Below are 22,324 nucleotides of genomic sequence, written 5' to 3' on the forward strand. Positions count from 1 at the left end.
TTACCACGCTAATCGTTTCTAATAAGTAAGTGTAAAAATCTATTTGCAACCCAACATACTTACAACATTCCCCGTTATTCAATCCAACGATCGAAACATCTGCAAGTACAATATCCACGGAAGGAGATCGGCAATAGCTTCCATCTAGATCTAGCGAAGCTGGCACACGTGATAAGTCCAGAGAATTAATCCGCCCTTCAGGAAGATTACGGATTTCGGGGAAAGTAAGGATTTCCGTAGGATGGAAGGGTGGTGGTTGCAACGCAGAAACGGCAATCTTCTGAAGTGTTTGCTCTGTGTGTCCAACAACGCTTACCCTCCCCATACCCTTAACTCTCCCATCTACCAACTCTCTCTCTCTCTCTCTCTCTTTATCCAACTCTCTCTATCCAACTCTACCCCGAAGTTTCCTCAAGTTTATCACGCGTCACTGTCGCTTCTATCTAGGAGAACGCGTGCTCCCGTCTTCGTTCATCCTGGCTGTGGAAAGCTCACGCGTTCGAATCTCACTCGACACGGGCCATCGTTCATCTCCGAATCGTCGATAGGTGGATTCGTTGGGTGAATTTCGCGAAAATCGCCGAGGGCGAGTGGCCCGATGTGGCGGCGATGTTTGCCGCCTACACGTCGAGTATTGTTGAATCACGGCCAGCCCCGTAAGGAAAAGGGAACAAATAAAGGGTTATTGTATTTACACCGAAGCTTCGGGCGATGGCTCTGACACGTGTGTACGCTATGGGAAACGCTTGTTCTTATTCACACGGACAAATCTGTATGATCTTCGAATTTGATATTTGTATCGTAATCGAAGATTTTCAATCGTCCGTTTCTTGGCGATGAATTACGCTGACCAATAGATAACCTTTAATATTCTTGGTTTGGAGAATTAGAGCGATAGAAGAATAGTAAACAGTCTTAATTGATCTTATATAACTTTATAACCACCTAGCACATTATTTGATCTGCACTTGATATTTACTCTTAGATATACGTAGCTATCCTGTTTTTATTACAACTCTCTTTTAGATTCTTGAATAGCTAACCTATTGTACGTTCAAATACACCATAGAGATACGAATCATTTATACCTGATAGAAGAGCGTAAGAGGAGGAGAACCTTGAATCTTAAAATGTAAAAGACTCTTGTAAATTAATATATCGAATTTCTTCATATCTATGCATCCTGCGAAAAGTAGCACGTTGTGCGTTTCTAGGATCTGGTATTTCAGATTGCATGCTGCATTTTTTAACGTACTACAGAGAAATAAATAATCGGAAATTAACTCCGTAAGTATCGGTCAGGCTACCAACTACAATTCCAATAAAATTTCAATAAAACAAGAAGCTTTAAATAGACAAATTTAGCAGCATCGTGAACATCGTCGATGAATCCTCGGTTTGTCTCGTGCTATCGTCTGACACGGTAAACGCCTGCGAAGCTTCTCGCATTAGCATTTCACACGGCGTAATGGCGAGCACGGCTGGACAACGTTGTTCCTCATGGTCAGGGGGCGTTGGTACGCGGAAGCGGTGCGACAAGGACGAGGAGGTAGCTGGTGGTGGATAGCCAGGGGTGGTGGGTTACACAGCACCAGGAACGAGCCATCATGCCTTGTGATTACCGGTAACCCCTGGTACGGGGCAAGAGGCGGGTGCTGGGTGCAGAGAACATAGCCTCTCATTAGGACTCGCGTGGCGCGATGCGAAATAAGGGTGTATCGCCAGTCGGGAAAATTGTAAGTGTCGCGAGATCAAAGCCGGCTCTAGTAACGCGATATCGCCCCCGCATGATAGGGCACGACTTACCCTCTCCCACTCCCCCCTTTTATCCCGACACCCAGCGTAGGCGACCGTGTCAAACGACCATCCCTTTCACGGGACCGAGAGAGAACGAGCACTTGCTCTGCTTACAAGCCGATGGGTGGGGCACGTAAGGAAATATAGCCTCGCAGAAGGTGTCAACTGCAGCACGACGAACACGAGTAATCGTGTATCAGCCATTAAGAGTAGGGAGAGCGTTGGTCGCTTAATGTTAAAGAGAAGTTCGTAGTTGAACGAAATCGAGTAAGAAACCTTTCCTTCGGTCCTTATTTCATCTTTAGGAAGTAGGAAGATGAATATCGCTGGAACGGCAGAAATTTTACACAGAGACAAACTTCTTAACGAACGACAAACTCTTTTTCACGCAGGATAAACGAGATACTTTAATTTTAAATTTGCAAATCAGGAAATTAATTAGATGAATGATCTATGCTGTTATACGTAAGTATAAGATCCGCGTGGGATATGAAACACAGTGTCAACAGGGCGTTCTGCGACGTGGGAAATTCATCGGTTATTCGCGAACGATATCGTTTGACGAATCGACGATTGGAATTCGACGAAAGATTTCTAAAAGCACAGTATCGAAACGAAGAGTCGCTGTTCCACGTCATCCGTTTAAGTTGGTCGAACTTGTGGTATTCGTCGGACACGTTCTTTGAACACGGCCAAAGAAACTGGCGTGCAACTGTATCAAGACAAAAATCGATACCGCGTTCCCCGTCGGCTATCTACGAAGCATTCGTCCAACCTGGCAGCGCAATACGTAAATTAAACCGCTACGGAGCTATCAAGAGGATTAAACGCGAATGATCAAAACCGTCTCCCTTTCGATCTGTCTTCGATTCAACGTATTAGATTAGATTAGATTTTATAAAGTCCCGTCCGGTAATATCCGTTCGATTACGCGAGTCCAACCGCCAGTCCATTACCTTATCGAACTCGTAAACAACGGCGACGCTGGACAGAAGAGCAATAGGTAGCTAGAGGAACGGGCCGATATCGCCAAAGGGCTATTTATACTTTGCTAGACAGGCTAGCATTCAGGATCGTACATTAAACGTGCGAGCTCCGATTTTCTCTGAAAAGGAGGCCACCGCTATCGGAATGAGAATCGATACGGGAACGTTTTACAGAGTAGCCATGTATGCGTGTCGCGGCACCGTAGAGAACCGTGCCAGGTAGCCGTTTTGCTTCCCGCGGGAGCACAAATCACACGTTTCGAGCCGGTGGGCCTCTTGCCCGCAATTATAACCGCGTACAAGTTGTAATAACCGTGCACGAGCACCGTTTGTAATATATCCAAGCCACCCTGAGAGGCGACTGCACACCCAAGAGAACGACGTTAGAGTGGTCAGGAGGGACCTGTTCCTCCGACGTTCGGCCAACCCCGTTTTAGAGGCGACTCGGCACATAGCACCTATATCATCGAAAGACTGCGGAACACGAGGGGGGATGAAACCGGCCGAAGGACCGATAGGATCGGGCTGCCGTGCGCCCCGCGACGTTATTTACGATCGATAATTAGCGGTATCTATCGCTGGCGGCGCCAACTTCACGCCGTACTCCGCCCAACCCGAGCCAATGATATAGGTACCATACGCGAGGCCAGAGAGTGTCAGAACTCTTCTGTGTCTCTACGTTGCTGCCGCGGTTTTGCTGTCGTTGCTGTTGGCCAGTCCGAGTTATGATCGACGCCCAGGACCGCTCCGAGCTCGTGCTTCGACTCCAGACCGGATGGAAATTACTCGCGGGGTTAATTACTCATATCTGCGTCAGCAAAAGTAAAAGTTCGCGTTCCATGGATAAGTGGAAGAGACTTTTAGACGCAGAGTTGGCACAGTTGTGGCTGATATATGAACGTAGAGCGCGTATTTCTCTATTTAATTGCGTCTGGCGAGGGAAACTGGTTCGTTTTCATACGATCATTTTTTCCTCGTACGATCATAATGATAGAGCACGTGCATTTTTCGCTATCGATCGCAACTGTTTCATCTACGAATCGCAACGTAGATAACAGCTGAGATCAGAATTATATAGCCGCGACTATAGAGATGCCAGAATGGTCAAAATGACCAATTCGATAGCCTTTCGTTTCACTGGATTTTTAGGAATTTTAACGATCTATCGTGAAACGCACGGCCCAAAGTTAGTTTCTTCTCTCGAATTATTATCTTTCCACATGCTGCTCACTCTGATTTCTTTGGTACGTATTTCATAGTACATGATCGTTGCCTACTCTAATATTAGACTCCTTCAGCGTGACGAACTGAACTTCTTCGTTCACATCGTCGCTCCTAAGCTAGGGTTCTTCATGAATTTTTCAGCAAGTTTTCAGCGATTTCTCGGTTTTTTTCACGGATCTTGCTATGTAATTTACCAAGATCATATTTGTGATGAAATAACGAACACGGAGGACGAGATTCGCGTAAGGATGATGTTAGAGATATCAAACGGGTTAACGGAATTCGCTTAGGTAAAATTCAATTAAGAATTGATAATGAGGTGCGAAGTGGATGCATGTGTGTACAAAAGGTAGCGAGGTTGCCTCGATAAGATTACCGAACATCTACCAAGCATGGCGTTACAACGCGAATTTGAATAATTAACAATATTGCAATGTGTCGAGTCACTTGGCGGAACAGATGGCGATTAGCAGCGTACAAACCGTTGGCATTCGCCGCCCTGTGAGCGTTCGAGCTCGCGCGCGCGCGCGCACCAGCGACCGCGAGTTTGTACGTGTACGAAACAATCAACACCTGAGCCACCATTGGAGCCTTCCATTTTTCAGAACACGTTCGTTAGTTTGACACTTCTCGGCACACAGCTTTCGAGGTCCGAAACGTAGAACGAACACTTGAGAAAAATTAATTAAGTTAATGGACGTGAGAGGGCGGTAGAAACTGATAAATTGGTGAGGAAAATGGCCGGAAGGACGAGCCGTAAATGGAAAAAGAAAAATAAATAACGCTGTATAACGGACGACTGCTTCGAAATAATTGCAGAAATTATATTCGAATTAATAACTACGAAGCGTCTCGCGGGACGTTGATTGCTGATCGTCATTTTCAAAGTAACGAAAAGCTAAAATTATACGACGATCGTCGACGATGCTGCATCGTGAAAGATTTACAGACGATGCGTAAAGCGAGTCTCGACGAATCGATGGAATTTGGCAAAATGGAAAATTGGGAATTCGTGCATGACGAATACAAGGAACGTTCCTCACGAGGGAGACCAGCGACAGACGACAGCGTGGTGTAAACACATTTACGCGGTCAGAAACGGAACGAAGTCAAGAGCGCTCGACGGAAACGGAAGTGCCTGTCATAGCTGGATACATAAACACGCCACGCTATTATATATTCACGCAACGGGTGCCGCGAATAATCTCTTAGTCGCCTTGAATTTCCTAGCGGGATGCCTGAACAAATATCGTTTCCTACCTCGCAAAGCCGATGTAACCGTGGCGAGGTAAACACACCGGCGCGCAACGTACAGATTTTCCTCCCCGTCGAAACGCCATTTCTCTATTGTCTTTAAAATTGCCACAGAGAGATACAACGTGAAGCATTTGCGAAGATTATCGCGTTGTTCGTTAATGTTCATTGCACAGACGAAACAATGAAATTAATAATAAATTATTTGGTGTTTGGCTATGTTTCGGCTATGGTTAAATCTTTCGGTTAGCCTGCGGAAACGCAGTACGCAAGCACGCACATTATTCAGGGCCGTATCTGTGCCATGTGGTCAGCAGGGCTCTTGGCAATATTTATGCCGGCGTAACTGTCCGCCTACCAGTAAAGGGGTTCCTAAACGCATCAATTTCACGCCGCGGCGCGAAAAGGGCGTGAATATTTGAAACGGATATCCATCTTCGGTTACTTTGTTATTTGGCCGGCGCGATCGTGGAAAGGACCTTCATTTCCTATTATTATTTTTTCAGTCGGCTTTTCGTGACCCATCGATATCAGTTTCCTGAGTTTCGCGTTTGAAATTTTACCCTTTGACCCTCGTGTCGTAGCCACGTCGAACGTAACGTCACGTTCGTAAGTGTATTCGCTCGTATCTACACGGTCGTAATAAAAGATCGTGATATTAAAGAATATAGAAGATACTCGATGTAAAAAATGTTCGTTGCAATGTTCAAAGGGCGAAACAAATTCCATTGAGAAAAATATAAATTTGCCTATACAACCGCGTTCCATGGCATTTCGTAATTATAAATGTGGAAACGCAATGTGGTAGCGAAATCGACGCAGTCTCGACATCGAGTCGCATTCGTAATCGATTCGTACGTACGGCTACGTCGTTCCCCGGGAACACGAATTTGCCTTACGGACGATTTGTTTTCTATTCATGGACAATTTGACGAGGCTGCTGCCGTTGCAGCGGCGCCAGCTTTGTTCGCAATTCGGTATAATGTCGCATGTATTTGGATCACGTTCCACGATATGTCAATATAAAGGAGTTACTCGTGGGTCTCTGCATACCAATTCAGGGGCGGAGCAGCTTGTTATCCTAAATACACGAAATCCTTTGGAGATGCTGGGTCCGCCTTTGCTCCCACCCCTCCCTCCTTTCCTTAGTTCGCCACCCCTCTACAATTCGACCCTCCATCCTTTCCTTACGTTCTGGATAATGCTAGACAAATTGACGATTCAGTCGAACACTAAAGGACACACTGCGTCAATGCCAGCGTCGCCTAAAGGATCAATTTAAGCGTATTATAGAAATTGACGATCCAGAATATCGTGCGTTACAGCGACGACGAAAGGGGATCTTCAAACTTGGAATATTCTAACGTCATTAAGAATTTCAAGAAACGATAGACGGGAAAGAAATATACTCGTCGAATTGATACACCTGCTTCTTCTTCGAGATCGGTGTAAGAAGCGACGACACGGTTTCGTATCATTCTACTAACAGCGATTATCCTACAATGAGAGTACCGGACGAGTCTCGTATTTCTTCCACGCGTCTATTCGCAGGACGACTAGACCCCACTGTCTCAACTAAATCTCGACATGTAAAACACAAGCTAAAACGCTTGTCCCCGGTATATCCAGTCGAGCAGAAGGTATCGCGATTTTTTAGTTCCGACGAAACTCATCCTACGATTGATCCAAACTAAACGAAGAACGTAGTGAAGCTAAGCTTACGTTGTCATAATAGTATCATCGACTTCGTTTCACGCAGACGTGCACGGTAAGAAGAAAGAGATTCCATCTCCGTGGTTCCCGTTTCCATCTTTCAGTCAACTTCGCGGCAAGCACGGAAACAGGGGCGAAGAGGGTGAAGAGAGGCCGCGCGACCTATCTAATTTTTAACGCCGATCGTTTCACGTCGGAATATCGACGACTCGAGAGGACAAGGAAGAGCCGACAGTGGATATAAAACAAGCGAGTTGAAAAGTAAATCGGGGAGAGCCAGTGAAAAGAGAGATTCCTCTTTCTATTTTCTTTCTCTTCCTCCCCTGTCGTTTCCCGCCGCCTACGGAGCGAGGTCGGAGCCAGGGGGTTCGGTCGAGGACAGAGATTGGAAGACAGGAAAAAGGAACTCGCGCTTTATTCGAGGCCTTTTTTTACATCGATTCCGGCAGCATCTCGCCTCCTTCAGATTCTTGCTCGAGTCGTCACCGAGGGCTCGTCTATAAAATATTTGCTTTGGTAATGAGGCCATGGTTGAGCAAGGGGGTTTGTGCCGTTGCACCCCTGTCGAAAGGACTCAAACGGCAAATAGAAGAGTGCCGAGTTTGAGTTCCAGTAACACCTTCGAATACTCCGCGAATCTCGCCGACAGATCTACCCGATAGTCTTTGCCAAGAAACTCCTTCGCCACTTTTTTCGCAAACAAGACGTATACACCTTCGACACTGACCTTTATCGAATGAGTACTATTATAATACCAGCCTTTTTATACGAGAAATTCCACGGAGTAATCTTATCGAACGTAAACTTAATCGTCCTGATCTTTTGAAAAGGAAAAGGTAATTATGTATAGGTAAATGAGCGATTAGTTAAATATTTGTAGAATAAACTCGACTCAGTTCGTGATAGCTATTTTCATTCGTTTCGTTGTTCTAGATTCAATTTGGTTAAGAAAAGAAAACTAGCAGACATCGTGAAACACTTGAAAGAAGAACAGAAAAGCTTGCGATGTTGTTATACGCGTTTTCAAGATATTTAAATATTTAGAGTTAATAGAAAAAATGTACGCTTTTCCGGGGCTGTCGTCGCCTTTCTAATAATTAATTGGTTCCCACGCACGTATTAACCACAGGATTATTTTCCCTCGACGAACCCGCACGATCCAATTAAACATTTACATCGGCCACGAACCACAGCTTCCATCCCCCTATTTGCATATGGTGGCTCGAAATCAATTACTCCGCGTCTTCGACAACGAATCGAAGGCTCGTAAAGTCTCGCTCGGCCGCGTTTCGAGTGAAATGACGATCGGGCAGGGCCCAGGGTTCGTGGCAACGCGTTAACGCACAATACCGTAACGAGCTAATCACGATATCAAATTCTTTGCCTGTCAGCGCGGCATTTCGATGCTAAGATATCCGGGCGTAGAGACAGCGGGGGGTATGCTCCGTAGAAAAACGTTGGATGACCGATTATGATGAAGCGATTCTCCCAGTGTGGACCAAGAAGACAACGGGAAGAGAAGGATGGAAGCAATCCCAATATACCTCGGAGCGAGCCTTCTCATAATTGAAACACGCAATCTTGTACTTACGATAATGCATTTTGCCCGGGCGAGGGCCGTGCTCTCGCGTTAGCGAGAACACCGCGTGTGTCGCGGTTCGTTTCGTCATTTTTCTAATTAACACGTCTCACGTTCTCGCTCGCGTTTTTGTCGCGGCACCACGTATGGACGACGAGACCGACCGACCAAGTAGACCGCAGGGGAACAAGCGGGGGATAATTGAAGCTCTCTGAAAAGGTGTCATTAACGTAGGATGAAACCAATTTCGGTCTATCAACGTTATCGAACGATCAGCAACAACCGTGGAAATTCACGAAACGATTCCTCCAAGGTCTAATTATCCCAGGACGCGCACACGCGAGCAAACACGCTTCACGGCCTTGCAACCGAGACACGATCGTTAGGTACAAGATCCTTTGGATTTCCATTGTAAACGCGTGACGATGCGTGGTTTGCAATATCGACAAACGGTTCGCGAACAAAGATGGAAAGAGGATCCAAGGCGAAGGGTTGCTGAACGAATCGAAGTACCAGGTACGTGCGACCAGACCACGGTGCCCCCACTACGTGTCAGATCAATCATACACCGTGCATTCAGACATCCCGCTGCGATACAGGACAACTAGCCCCGCAATTCGTTTCTTCTCTGTGGCTGCTGGCCTGAAAGAACGTGCCCGCAGCCCTCTCTCCTTCGGAACCTGGCCCCCAACTGGTATCCACGTTCGATATGTTACAATAAAACCACTATCCTAGCGCCGACACGTGATGACTCTATCGGACGGGCCGAAGGCAGACCTGGCCTTTTCTGAGAATCACGCGTCTCTCGTTCGCGTCTCTCGAGCAGGATGCACCAGTCATCGTCGAGACGTCGTCGACACGTTACATGCCCCCTTCTATGGCCCCTCCACCATCGGCTGTTTCATCATGGAAATGGTACGAGCAATCGTTGCGTCGCGGCGAAAGGATGAGAAAGAGGTAAAAAGAGGAAGAAAAAGGAAGGGACGAAACACTTCCCCTCTAACTAGTTACGAGTCCTTACGGCACTGCTGTGCCCTCCGGGAAGATCGAGCAGGCGCGAAATGGATCTGGCATTTCGAATGGATTGGACCCCTCTCTTCTTTGAATTTATCGATAGTATCGGGATGATCCCGGCGCCCTCGTGTTTGCTTGCTTGCCTCGACAACGTTAGGCGTTATAATTTAAACGAATCACGGCCTGAGATTCTCTTCCGTAAGAATTATTGTCAGAGAACCGATTCCGATCTAGTCGCGCGAGAATTACGTGTTACGAATATTCGATGAGTGAGAATTATTTTTATATTCTTCGTTCAACAGGACGATATCTTTCCCCCTTGTCGTTCATCGTATTCGATACTAAGATGATTCTAGTAATTATCGATGTACTATTAATGGAATAACCGAAGACCGAAAGAAGAACACGATACGCGGTTGTCCTTTTCTTTGATTTCACGACGATCTAAGAAAATACGTCCTTTTAACTAAATACATTCTTTCCTCGCGAATATTTTAAGCATGCTCCATTAGCGCAACGTTAAATATCTATTTTAATCTCGTCTTTAATAATATTTAAATCTCGGCTATATCTTATCTTTAAACCTAACAGACCGTATTAAAATACTATTTATGTCACATTGAAATACTTTCTGCTAATCGTGAAGTAAAATCAAACTCGCAGAATCGATTCAAGAGGAATGAACTCCTTTCGGAAAAATGAAATTCGGAACGGTTTGTTCCAGCAAGCGTACAAACGGATTAAAGCCGTATCAAGCGAACGGGAGAACGAAATAATCAAAATGGCAGAAAGCCGGCATTATACCGGCATCTAATTCAACGAGCTCGAAACGAAATGCAGTCATGACGAGAACTTTTTTCCCCCGCGGGAAGTTTCCACGGCGGAACTCCGTGCTTAAGTGGGTTCCGCGTTCGATCGCATGCAAATTAGATTTGGCGAATTGCACTCGTGAGTGCCGCTCGATTCCCTCGAATCTTATATTCCAGGGACTTTCACGTAGCTCCGTGGATCCGTGGCAGGTAAGGGCAAATAAATTTTTTCACCATCAATCGTATTACACCGGTTCGTTGTGTAACGTTATTACAAGCTCGTACTACATTCCTATTAGATACTTATCGCTCGAACCTCCTACGGTTGAGCCGGCTGCTATCGACTGGTTCGCTCTCCCGTTTTCTACTCTCCGACCATTTTTCCCCCCTTCTGTTGTCGTTATTGCACGTGGCCGAGATTACAGGGTTCGCCACCCTTGCCAGATCGACTTTCGTCTGAAGATTATTCAAATTTCGCGTGTCTCGAATTTAACCTCGAAGATTTTCACCTTCTCACCCCAACTCGTTGCCAAATTACCGAAGAGCTTTGTTTCGACGTTCGGATCGTTACGTGACCGACATGTTTCGCGTCTTTCTCTCGTAATTGCGTCGAAACAGTCAGCGAATAAGTAATTTTATAACACGGGTGATAATCGACGAAGGTCTCCGATATTTCTCTTCCGTTCGAAAAGGTAATATTCTACACGATCTGATGCAACCACGTTACATAATTGACACGAGGTTCCATATTATGCGGTTACTAACTGGAAACAATGCAAAGATGTTCCATTTACGATCCAATCACGCATCCGCGAATCTCGTTCGAATTATGCAACGTCCAGTTATTAGTGCAAAAGAAACATCGGTCGATGCGACGTCCTTTAAAGACGCGCATTAAATTGTCCACCGCAAGACCGCAGGAATAACCGACGATTTCATCAATCTGCCGTCTCGTAACAGCGGCGTTAAACGAAGCACCGTCGTCTGTTTGCTCGAATCGTTCCCAAGAACCATGGAAAATCGTCACCGTGTATCTCGTGTACATGAACTGATCGAACGTCGCGCACAGGGAACACTCGATTTCTCCAGCGAGAATCCTTAATTCCCACCAGCCAGTGCCCATTTACTTTGCGGTCGGCATATGCAATTGCATCGGCCGTGCAAGTGAGTCCCTGATGCGTCCTGCGGTCAAACATCATCACCGTAGCTCACGCGCCCTGACGCAGGATGCACCTACCCTGCGGGACCTTCTAATATACGAAATTGCTCGTCCTGGCATGTTTATTTGACGTCGGGGCTGCCGTACTCGACCCGTACTTCCAATTTACCGGCTGACATTTTTCAACTTCCTCCGCCGCATCGCGACGTTTCTACTTTTCTTTCTTTTCTCTTCCTCCCTCTTCTTTTTTTTTTTCTATTTTCGTCAGCGTCCCTATTTCACCCATTTCTCTTTTACAGTCGTGCTTCTCTCGCTTCTTCGTCGTTCTTTTTCGTACGCCTTTTCGGTCTTTTACGCTTCTTCGCGGCGATTTTTCGTTGGTCGAAGCCAACAACTAACGGTTTCACAGAGGCAAAGAGGCAAGGCTCGATGAACGGTTAGGCCGATGGTTAAAAGCGTGCTAACGTCCCCCAGCAAACTCACGTGCGCGTGAAGCTTGAAACGTTTAATTCGCCGATTTGCAACGGGAATAAGGTGGTGTTTTAACAAGAATTCTTGTCTCTTTGGCAAACTCCTCGATAGTATACTTGAACATCTAATCTAGTTCGTGTTGGAAAATAGGAACAGCTGCGATACACAGAAGATTCGAAGTTTATCGAATTCTGATCAAATTAATCAGCTATTCGTCGGTATTTTCTAGCCGTCGCTTTAAGAAACATTTTCGTGGCTCTTTAAACAAGGAAATTCTTTACGCGCTGTAACAAACAGTATCTATCCATTTGCCGAATTTGTTATTAAACAATTAGAGGATATCGTGTTACGGTAGCTGTCTACATATTAACTTTACATTATTTACAAGACGTACGTATTTGTTTGCTTGATTAGTTAACTAAACACACTTATAATACTAATCCTATCGAATGTGTCTTTTCATATTTAAATCTGATCCGTAAACCTCCTCACGAGCCCCGCAATGTGAAAGGTTAACGGGACAATAACTTAACTATTCACGACACATTTATCTTTAGCTTTGTAGTATTCGAGATATCGATTCGAATTTAATGTATTATACAGGGTGATTGGTAACTGGTGGTACAAGCGGAAAGGGGGTGATTCTACGCGAAAAATGAAGTTGAAAATACAGAACAAACATTTTTTTTTTTAATTTTTCCATCGAGACAACGATCTACAGTGAGATCCGTTATAACGAGACGCGATAAAGTGCACGCGTACCGATCGAAAATTCAAAGTCGATTTTCTCGAAAACAAAGCCTCGAACGAAAAATTGTTATTCTATATTTTCGACTTCTTTTTTCGCGTAGAATCACCCCCTTTTCGCTTGTACCACCAGTTACCTACCACCCTGTATGTAACGAAATACGAGTTGACGAATTTTTCAATCGAAAATGCGACGAAGAATGCAAGAAAGTGACTTTGCGAACTCGCAAACACGACGCATTATGCAGCGTGCACAACAGTGCGTATCCGTTCAAACGTCCGCCGGCGATAAATCGGATAATGCACGGAGGCGCGTCGCACGATGTATCGGCGAACATATAATTAACACGGACCGGCGTTCTACACAATCATTCGCATTATCGTGCTGATTATCGTCTTCGGCTTGCATCATCACCTCTGGCCGAGCGGCAACCGCTAAATCGCTCGATACTAGGCCTGATTCAAAGGAAAATGCTACCCCGATAATTACTGCGGCTAATCTCCGCTCTAACTGCGAATGTAGCTGCCGAAATATACTTACTCCGTGAGAAACAACTATCCAATTATCTTATCCCATCGATTTTCCCGCGTTTTGCACTCTATACAATATTCCTAAGATATTGTCAGATAATTGGTCTTGTCGTAACGAACGATTTATTATTACTTCGAATTATTATTGCCGCTTCTTGCCGAACGACGTGCGAATACGACGAAGCTGTAAAAGTATCGCCCATTTAATAGCACAGAATAGCATCAGACTAGCATCGACATATTCATACTATCGTAAATTGTTATAAACGTCTTACTCATTTTCATGGCACAAACACATACACCATCTTCACAGGTGACGTGTATTGTTATGCAAATGTTAAAATTTGATTATCTAGATATTATTTCAACAGCGATGAACGACGTATCACGAAGAATAAACGTTATCCGGTTCGTGCTGAAATGCTAGAATTCGAAGGATCGGTTAATCGGAATTTAATAAAGTTCCTCAATTGCAATGCATCGTATGAAACAAACTCGGGATGATACCGTTGCGGATAGACGAAAGTACCAGTTATATTATTACTTCGTTTATTCAGTTACATTCAATCTATATTTTACACGCCCATAAACGTAACATCGAAGCCAGATATTTTATACAACTATGAATCAAGCTTAACCTAACATGTTTCACCTCAATAACTATCTATCTATCTATCTCTTCTATTTAACTTTCAAAAACTGAATTTTTCATTTTCATACATGTTAACGAATAAAGATAATTTGAACAGTGGCGAAAAGAAGTTTCGTACAAAACAAAAAAAAAAAAAAAAAAAAAACAGAACGGTAAAACGTGAAACGAGCACATTCGAGTGAAGTGTTTTCCCGTTTCGCGTTGTAACGAGGATCGAGTCGATTAAACGGAACACAGGCCGAACGACAGCTTGTATAATACATTTTTAATTCCGACGGACGCATTGTTGAGCCACGCTCGATATCGCTGACGGATCTGTGACGAGATATCGTATAGGTGCATCTTGGTCATTAAGCCCCGCGCTTTTTGCGAGACGAGCAACGATCCCTATCAGTACAAATGAGTGTCATTTGTACCCCGGACCCAGCAATAGGATACAAAAGTATGGACGCGTCTCTACAAGTGTCGTCATTTTTTTATATTCTCTTTTTTCCACCTAACACTATGTTTTACTACGCTCGCGTCTTTCTCTGCTTTTCTTTCTTTCCATTTCTCTCCCTCCCGCTTTCTCTAGCTGGATGTTCTATACACGCACACGCACGCCTTGTATCGACGCTTCGTGCGTTCATACACGAGACAATAAGCGAATGCGCTCGGCTATACAAAATGGGATATTGTCCGCGAAAATAGAAAATATTAATTTCGATTCGACCACGTGACACGCTTTCTTTCAACGCTGCACAATGCAACGCAATATACCGCGGCAAGCACCAGACAATTAAAAGTCCGTTGTGGAAAATATTGGCACTCTTGGCCAGCCAACTGTATCGATTAACGACGAAAACACGTTTCGTCTGGAAGCCGCGGCCACGTCGAACATTATCGGGCGAATATCAATATTAAATAAGCTTTTTGAAAACTACGATTAAACACGCGTTTCGAAAATCCTATATTTCGAATACTTTCCAGTCTTTCTTTTTCTGACTAAACTTGATCCGAACGTTATATAGATACAAATGGGAGAATAATATTATATAAATTTAGATCGTTTAAAAAGTTGCAAGAAAAATATATAAAATACGAAGAAGTTATTCGAATGTTATTATACAATAAGATAAAAATAGATCGATGTAGATATAAAGTATGTTTGCATAACCTCTCGTTTATTTACATCGTTAGACAGTTCTCGCAAAGTAACGCCAAAATTCTTGAATATCTTATGTAAACACCTGTTTCTAAACATTTTCTTTACGTGTACGCGTAATCAACGATATCGATGTAATTACATGTTGCATGTAATTTCGGAATAGAACGAACGTATAATACGTTCGATTCCAATATGGCCGATCTGCGGGCATTAATTTCTGAACGTACGATTCTGAGGACTGCGGAAGCTGTCTGTCACGATTGGTCGTTCCGATATGTTCCGAGAATCCATTTCGTTGAGGTTAAAATATCCCTATGCGCGGTACAGAGTTAGTCCCGAAATGTGCCTGTATTAACCACGACTCGGCAATTTGCGCTTATTAATTCGAATTATCGCTGCCAAGTGGGTGTCCAACACAGGATATTAAAACCTCTGACCTTTGACAGGATGAATCGTGCCGAAGTTCACTCGGCTCCGCTTTCTGACATGGCGTATTTCTTTCAGCTGGATCGACACGCATGCGAAATTCACTTACCCGTTAAGGACACTGGGCTCCCACGATCAACAGGCAGCAGATCGAAGCCTCGACGTCGATAAATTACGACGCTGTAAACTCTACCGAATACTCTCTCTCTCTCTCTCTCTCTCTCTCTCTCTCTCTCTCTCTCTCTCTCTCTCTCTCTCTCTCTCTCTCTCTCTCTCTCTCTCTCTCTCTCTCTCTCTCTCTCTCTCTCTCTCTCTCTCTCTCTCTCTCTCTCTCTCTCTCTCTCTCTCTCTCTCTCTCTCTCTCTCTCTCTCTCTCTCTCTCTCTCTCTCTCTCTCTCTCTCTCTCTCTCTCTCTCTCTCTCTCTCTCTCTCTCTCTCTCTCTCTCTCTCTCTCTCTCTCTCTCTCTCTCTCTCTCTCTCTCTCTCTCTCTCTCTCTCTCTCTCTCTCTCTCTCTCTCTCTCTCTCTCTCTCTCTCTCTCTCTCTCTCTCTCTCTCTCTCTCTCTCTCTCTCTCTCTCTCTCTCTCTCTCTCTCTCTCTCTCTCTCTCTCTCTCTCTCTCTCTCTCTCTCTCTCTCTCTCTCTCTCTCTCTCTCTCTCTCTCTCTCTCTCTCTCTCTCTCTCTTCCTTTCTCTCGCTCTCTCCCAGGGCCACGTGAAATTAGATGCCATTAAACGATCCGCACGAGAACACTAAAAGCGATTAACGTCATTCAACGAACCCCGAGCGCGTTGTTCCTCTCCGTTTTTTAAAAATATGCCCGTCAACGCGACCAACGTGATCGCGACGTTCGACGAAAATTGCATTTACCACGGAACTTTCAGCCACTTCAGTACTCTAAACGCACTCGAATTTACTCGCGCGATACTTCAGCCCGACATAGACCAGGGATAAAACGGCCGGTTTCGCTAATTCGTTGTAATTTTTATCGTTGTAAAACAAGAGCACGTCACCGTGCACCGCCGTTTTGTAACAACTACGAGTTACATAGATGGCGAGATGACCGTTAATTTTTTGACATAACCGCGGGAAACATCGTCATGAAAATTTCCATAAATGGACGTTTACATATGTGTATTTAATATTCGAATAACGACTATAATGAGAAACGTGATGTATTTTTCTAAAGATTGAATTAACATCTTACAGTATTAATATCTACGTATTTTACATACGTATCGTTATATGCGTATTATTCTACAGACGTATTAATGCAACGTTAATCGAAAGTAAAATGTCCTATCCCCTTATAAACGCGATAAACTCATTATTCTCGTCAATCTGCCACAGTAATTTTATCTTACAAGAGATTTCAATCTTCGATAAAATCTACTTTTAATATCAAAATAATTAATAATCCATTAATATCAATATCGTTATAGATTATAAACATGTTTCTATCAAACGCCAACAAACATGTAACTATCGCCACCTAGCAGGTAGTGGCGGAAGCGCCACATAGGAGTGGCGTTACCGACGTTGCGGGTTCGGCCGGAAACTCATAAAGGTGTACGTCCAACGAACCACGATGATAATAATAATAATGATGACAACAGCGACAGATGTAGGACGCGTTTGAATCCCCGCCCAGGAACGCCCTCGAGGAGACTATTGGCCCGATAACCCTAGTCCGGGAAAAGGCTGCCATGGCCGGCAGTACCTGGCGAACGATCCAATCAGAATTCGTGTCGGCCAAAACAAAAGGCACGCACAGTCCTCGAGAGGGTTGCAAGTTTGAACAAATGAATACCGTGGTACCCCCAGGGGTGTCGCGACGGTAAGGAGGACCGAGAGGGTAGACGATGGATTCCCGAGTTTTTGATGTATTAAACCGTGGGCTCTACGTGACACCGAATGCTAAGTAGACCTTTGAAATAACCACACGGCGTATTCGAATAGCAGAGAGTGGCCCTCCACTGGCTCTTTATTATTACGACCGGCACCGTTATTATTATCGTCATCGTCATCATCGACCGCCCTTGTTCGTTCCGCAGCGTCGAAACCCGTGCCGTGAGTTATTATCGTCACGCTCGATAAATTAAACAGCCAACTCGAGTGTGACCCACAGCGTCTATGATCGCCATCGCCGATAAGATTTCGATCGACCCTTAAATGTGGCCAACTTTATCTAGATACCATTTTCAATCGTTCCTCGAACCTAGTCGAATCCCATTGTGAACGCCTTTGACCCGCCAAATCGTTGGCACCGTTTCGGTCAGAATGTTTCATGTATATATAGCTACGTACACCGATATGTGGATATTGATTTAATTCGACAAATGAAGTTATCAAAATTTTGATTGCACAAACAGAAGAGTGAATTTATTTGAAATCGTTAAATAACGTGCGAGTTTGTAGATATAGCCTCTTCTGTTACGTGTTCTTCCTTTGCCGGAACTCGAAATTATTATCGTTTGTTTATAGTCTAGCGTTCGACTAATAATCGTTATCCTTTCCCTGAGACCTATAATTTACCACTCGATTGACTGGCAACGTTGGTCAATTAGAAAGGAAAGGAAGCAGAAACAGCGGTGCGACGGTTGCACTTACGCTCCTCGATCTTCATTCTCCAACATATATTCCAAAAGTGATCCGTCACGTCCTGTGCTCGAGCCTTATATTCTGGCTACCGTTTCTAGTTCTACCAGCCATTTACGTGCAACATCTATAGAGAAAAATACACGTTGCCCATGATCCGTTCTGAACAGTGAAATGACCTGGACCCGAAGGATGCTTATTTGCCAGAAATCAGCGAATACCATCTAACGTAATCTTTCTGGCTCGAAGTACGCTTAAAGGCCAGGCTCAGCAACTAAAAATGTTATCTTAGTTTGCTTTTTTTTTTTTGAAAAATACGATTACAATCTGACATTGATAATTACGATAATACCATGCCATTTAGCGTTATTAACAGTATCGACGTTTCAGAAAATTTGACTAAGATCTTGATCGTTTCAACATATGTACTTATTTCGAAACATACTTTAAGGATCACTTTCAAACACTATATACAGGGTGGTTGGTAACTGGTGGTACAAGCGGAATTCTACGCGAAAAAAGAAGTTGAAAATATAAAACAAACATTTTTTTTTTTTTTTTAATTTGTCCATCGAGACAACGATCTACAGTGAGGTCCGTTATAACGAGACGAGATAAAGTGCACGCGTACCGATCGAAAATTCAAAGTCGATTTTCTCGAAAACAAAGCATCAAAAGAAAAATTTTTATTCTATATTTTCGACTTCTTTTTTCGCGTAGTACCACCAGTTACCAACCATCTTTGTTTCATTTAATGGTTAATTAAATTGTTGATTGTGTATATATTGTTGAATTAAAAAGGAAAGAGTACATATTTTTATAGTTCGATGTGTGTGTATAGGTAGAATTTTTTCCAATTTAGATAATTACAGTTCTTCTGTCTTCTTCTTAAAAATTCGATTACGGTCTCGTGTTGATGATAATAACGGTATAACGAGATTGGAAAGACAATCACGCCTCGATGGGAGTAAAAAAAAATTTGTCAATGTTCTCGTTATTTGCCAACGATGTTGCATTACCCAACGTCCGGCAAACGTGACGAAATAAACGTGTTGGTAAGGACGCAGAGTGTGGAAATCAATTTGATAGACGAGTGTACGCGTGCCGAATTACCTCTACGTGATGTCGGACCGTTTCACCATTTTCGTCATTATATTAACGACGAGACGAACACGCCAGTCTCGACTTCCCAGTCCCGCAATGGTTACACGCGTATCGCAATGTTACCATGACGAACAATGGTAACATCGCGATCCAGGGCACGTTTCCACCCCGTGGTGAGGCAAATCGCGGAGGCGGCGGTGGCGGTAGAGGCACAGGCACACTGTACCTCGTTAATTGAAGTCCGGCGGAAGACGACCATTTTCCAAATTTCATACTTTAGGTGCTCGTCTTTCTGCGACGCGCGATAACGTTGCGTAAAAAATGGAATTTTTTTGATTGAATAATTGCCAGCACGGAATTGTAGAATTTTCACGAACCTAAATGCTTCCGTTTCTCGGTTCGTTCCGCGATCGAACAACGATTTATTTAAATTACGCATCGAATTGCGCCGGTGGATACGTGCGTCGATTTAACCGATGAATTAAGAAGGAGGAAAAGCAAGCATCTCTCGACGATATCGAACGAGAATTGTTCATCTTGCTGATTATTGCTTTTGTCGATAATAAACACCGACACCGATTCTTTGCGTTTTACGCGAACGCGGAATGGTCCCAGGGGTAACTTCATTAAAAGTATGGTGGCAGCCTGCTAAACTAGAAATATCGATTAATCTTTTTTTTCGCGCTCGATATAATCCTTGACGGAACAAGGCACTAATCCGGGCTCCTGTCATCCGTCCTGGGGTCCTGCTGCTCTATCCGACGGATGAGACGGATTACAGCTCGTACCAAATTAACCTTTGTCTCCGCTTTGCCCCGCTTCACCACCCCGGCAGAGCTGATATGTCGAGTTTACACGAAAACTCACTCAACCGGTCGCGATAACGCGAAACTAAAACTATCCTTGGTGACACAACAGGTGTCCATAGAAGCCGCGATATGGATCGACAAATCTTCCGGTTTACACGGTACGCTCCGTCGAATCCATTTGCCGCGATCAGTCCTGTCGTTTCAGCACTTCGAGCCGTGAAAGCGAATCCTTCCAGATGATCTTGGACGATTCGAGGAAGACACAAGCTCCGGTTATAGCAGTCCTTTCTCTTCTCTCGTCGTAGCTAATAGATATAGAAAGATAATAGCGAAAATGATTCCCTGGAACGTTTAAAACGACTCGATCTTAACGAACTCTTACGGACCAAGGTACTTAAGATTCCTTAGATCCTTCCGGAATATAAAAGACGAAGCAACGACGGTTGCCGTTCGAACGCAAGTAAAGATATTTCGAGAGATCTTGACTTCGATAAAGTCCACACATCGACGACCACGAAGGCCTGAAACCTCGAATAGAAAAATGTCCGTCCGACGTTCATGCTGAACATACAAAATGGCGTTTCTACCCTCGAGGGGTGGTAACGCGTGTATATTCCAACCCTCGGTTCCAGCCCCTTCAGATCCATGGGGTAACAAGCACGTAACGTTATGTAACCGTATACATGCCTAAGATCCTGGAGGGTTGGCAGAAAATCGGGCTTTGTCGCCTGGCCATGTGTCCCTAATGCGACTCCCGTGGGGGGTCATTTCTATTCTATTTCCCTTTCATGGGGTGTGTCGACGGTTCCCTAACCCATCCCGTACCGCCCTTATCGCGTATGGTAAATGCATCACGGAGACCCCACAAGGGTGCTCTCCACAGATTGACGTAAAATCAATGAACGAAGTCAATGGGTCTCTCGTTCGGTTATCCAAAGAGCAAGGAATGGAGAATGGAGCAGTATTGTATAGGGTTGCAACACGTCCTATACCCTGGATAATACGCTTGTTAATTACTTAGTATCACGGATCGAAAACATCGATGAATGGCAGGTATAAAGAAGTTCTCTCGGTAGATTTCCATGATTATCGTGAAACTTTAGAGATTACGTTTCCTTTTAACGAGTTCTGAAGCACACCTATACATCCGATATTCGAATTAATATAAAAATTGTAATTTGCAATTTTGCGTGACATTATCAGAAATTTTCTTTGATAATTATTATCCATGAGCGATACGAAGAAAGTGTCCGCAATTATCACGAGAATTTAAAGATCATATTTCTGTTTCTTTCTCTCGAAGAAGTCGTGAAAACGGTGCGAAAGTGGATGCGTTAAACGTTTAATTTTAACGAGTTCTGAAGTACACCCATACATCCGATATTCGAATTAATATAAAAATTGTAATTTGGAATTTTGCGTGACATTATCAGAAATTTTCTTTGATAATTATTATCCATGAGCGATACGAAGAAAGTGTCCGCAATTATCACGAGAATTTAAAGATCATATTTCTGTTTCTTTCTCTCGAAGAAGTCGTGAAAACGATGCGAAAGCGGATGCGTCAAAATAAAACTGGTATTTATAATTTTCTATACTTGGAAAATTGATCACTTTCCGATTCCATTCGTTGATCGTTTCGAGCCAATGAAACTAAAATAATTGTTTAACAGCACAGATTTCCACTGTAGGTGGATCTCATTAACGAAAATCGCAACTGTGAATGTAGGAACATATGTTTTATTTTAATTAAAATAGTAATTTAAAAAATTACGATAATTACGAATGTAGCTGCAGAAGCTTTTATCGTAGCCAAACGTTTCGATGGAACGGAAAAAACATTTGTGTAACTGACGGAAATCGTCGGGCGAAAGTAAGTCTCTCGTTCAATTAAATGTACGAATAAAGACAGCTCGTTATTCGAAAACTTTGTCGGTAGTTAAAAATAAACAACTCTCCGCTCCTAGATAAATTCCATTGGTGGAGAAAAGTTTGCACGATCTCGTTTGGAATCGTGTAACGATTGTGAACGAGGTAAAACAGACGTAAAAAATAATTACTTAATGGTCGTATTAGAATCGAATTCCTTCCCTTACTAGCGCGAACGAACGAGACAAGCGATATAATTAAAGTGGAAATCATTGCACAAGCGTCTATTTAAAATTGTGACTGTCAGCGACGAGAAAGAAACTGACGGCTAATCCAAGATCGTATATGTGAAAGAAACGCTCCATAAACTAATTTCTACGCGGGTTTATTTATAACCACGGCGTGTGTAATCGACACTCGGCTACCGTGAGACGAAA

At 43.8% G+C, this 22,324-nt stretch overlaps 1 long non-coding RNA gene across 1 annotated transcript in view; it reads right to left on the bottom strand.

Moving 5' to 3' along the window:
- The window catches only part of LOC112214129, a 136,345-nt gene extending 120,582 nt beyond the window's left edge, over window positions 1-15,763 (bottom strand). The window contains exon 1 of the long non-coding RNA XR_002948045.2: window positions 15,619-15,763. This is a non-coding gene — a long non-coding RNA (uncharacterized LOC112214129). The remainder of the gene's footprint in view (window positions 1-15,618) is intronic.
- Between the last annotated feature and the right edge of the window lie 6,561 nt (window positions 15,764-22,324).

Source organism: Bombus impatiens, unplaced genomic scaffold (assembly GCF_000188095.3).
Source record: "Bombus impatiens unplaced genomic scaffold, BIMP_2.2 scf_0089, whole genome shotgun sequence".
Lineage (NCBI taxonomy): Eukaryota > Metazoa > Arthropoda > Insecta > Hymenoptera > Apidae > Bombus > Bombus impatiens.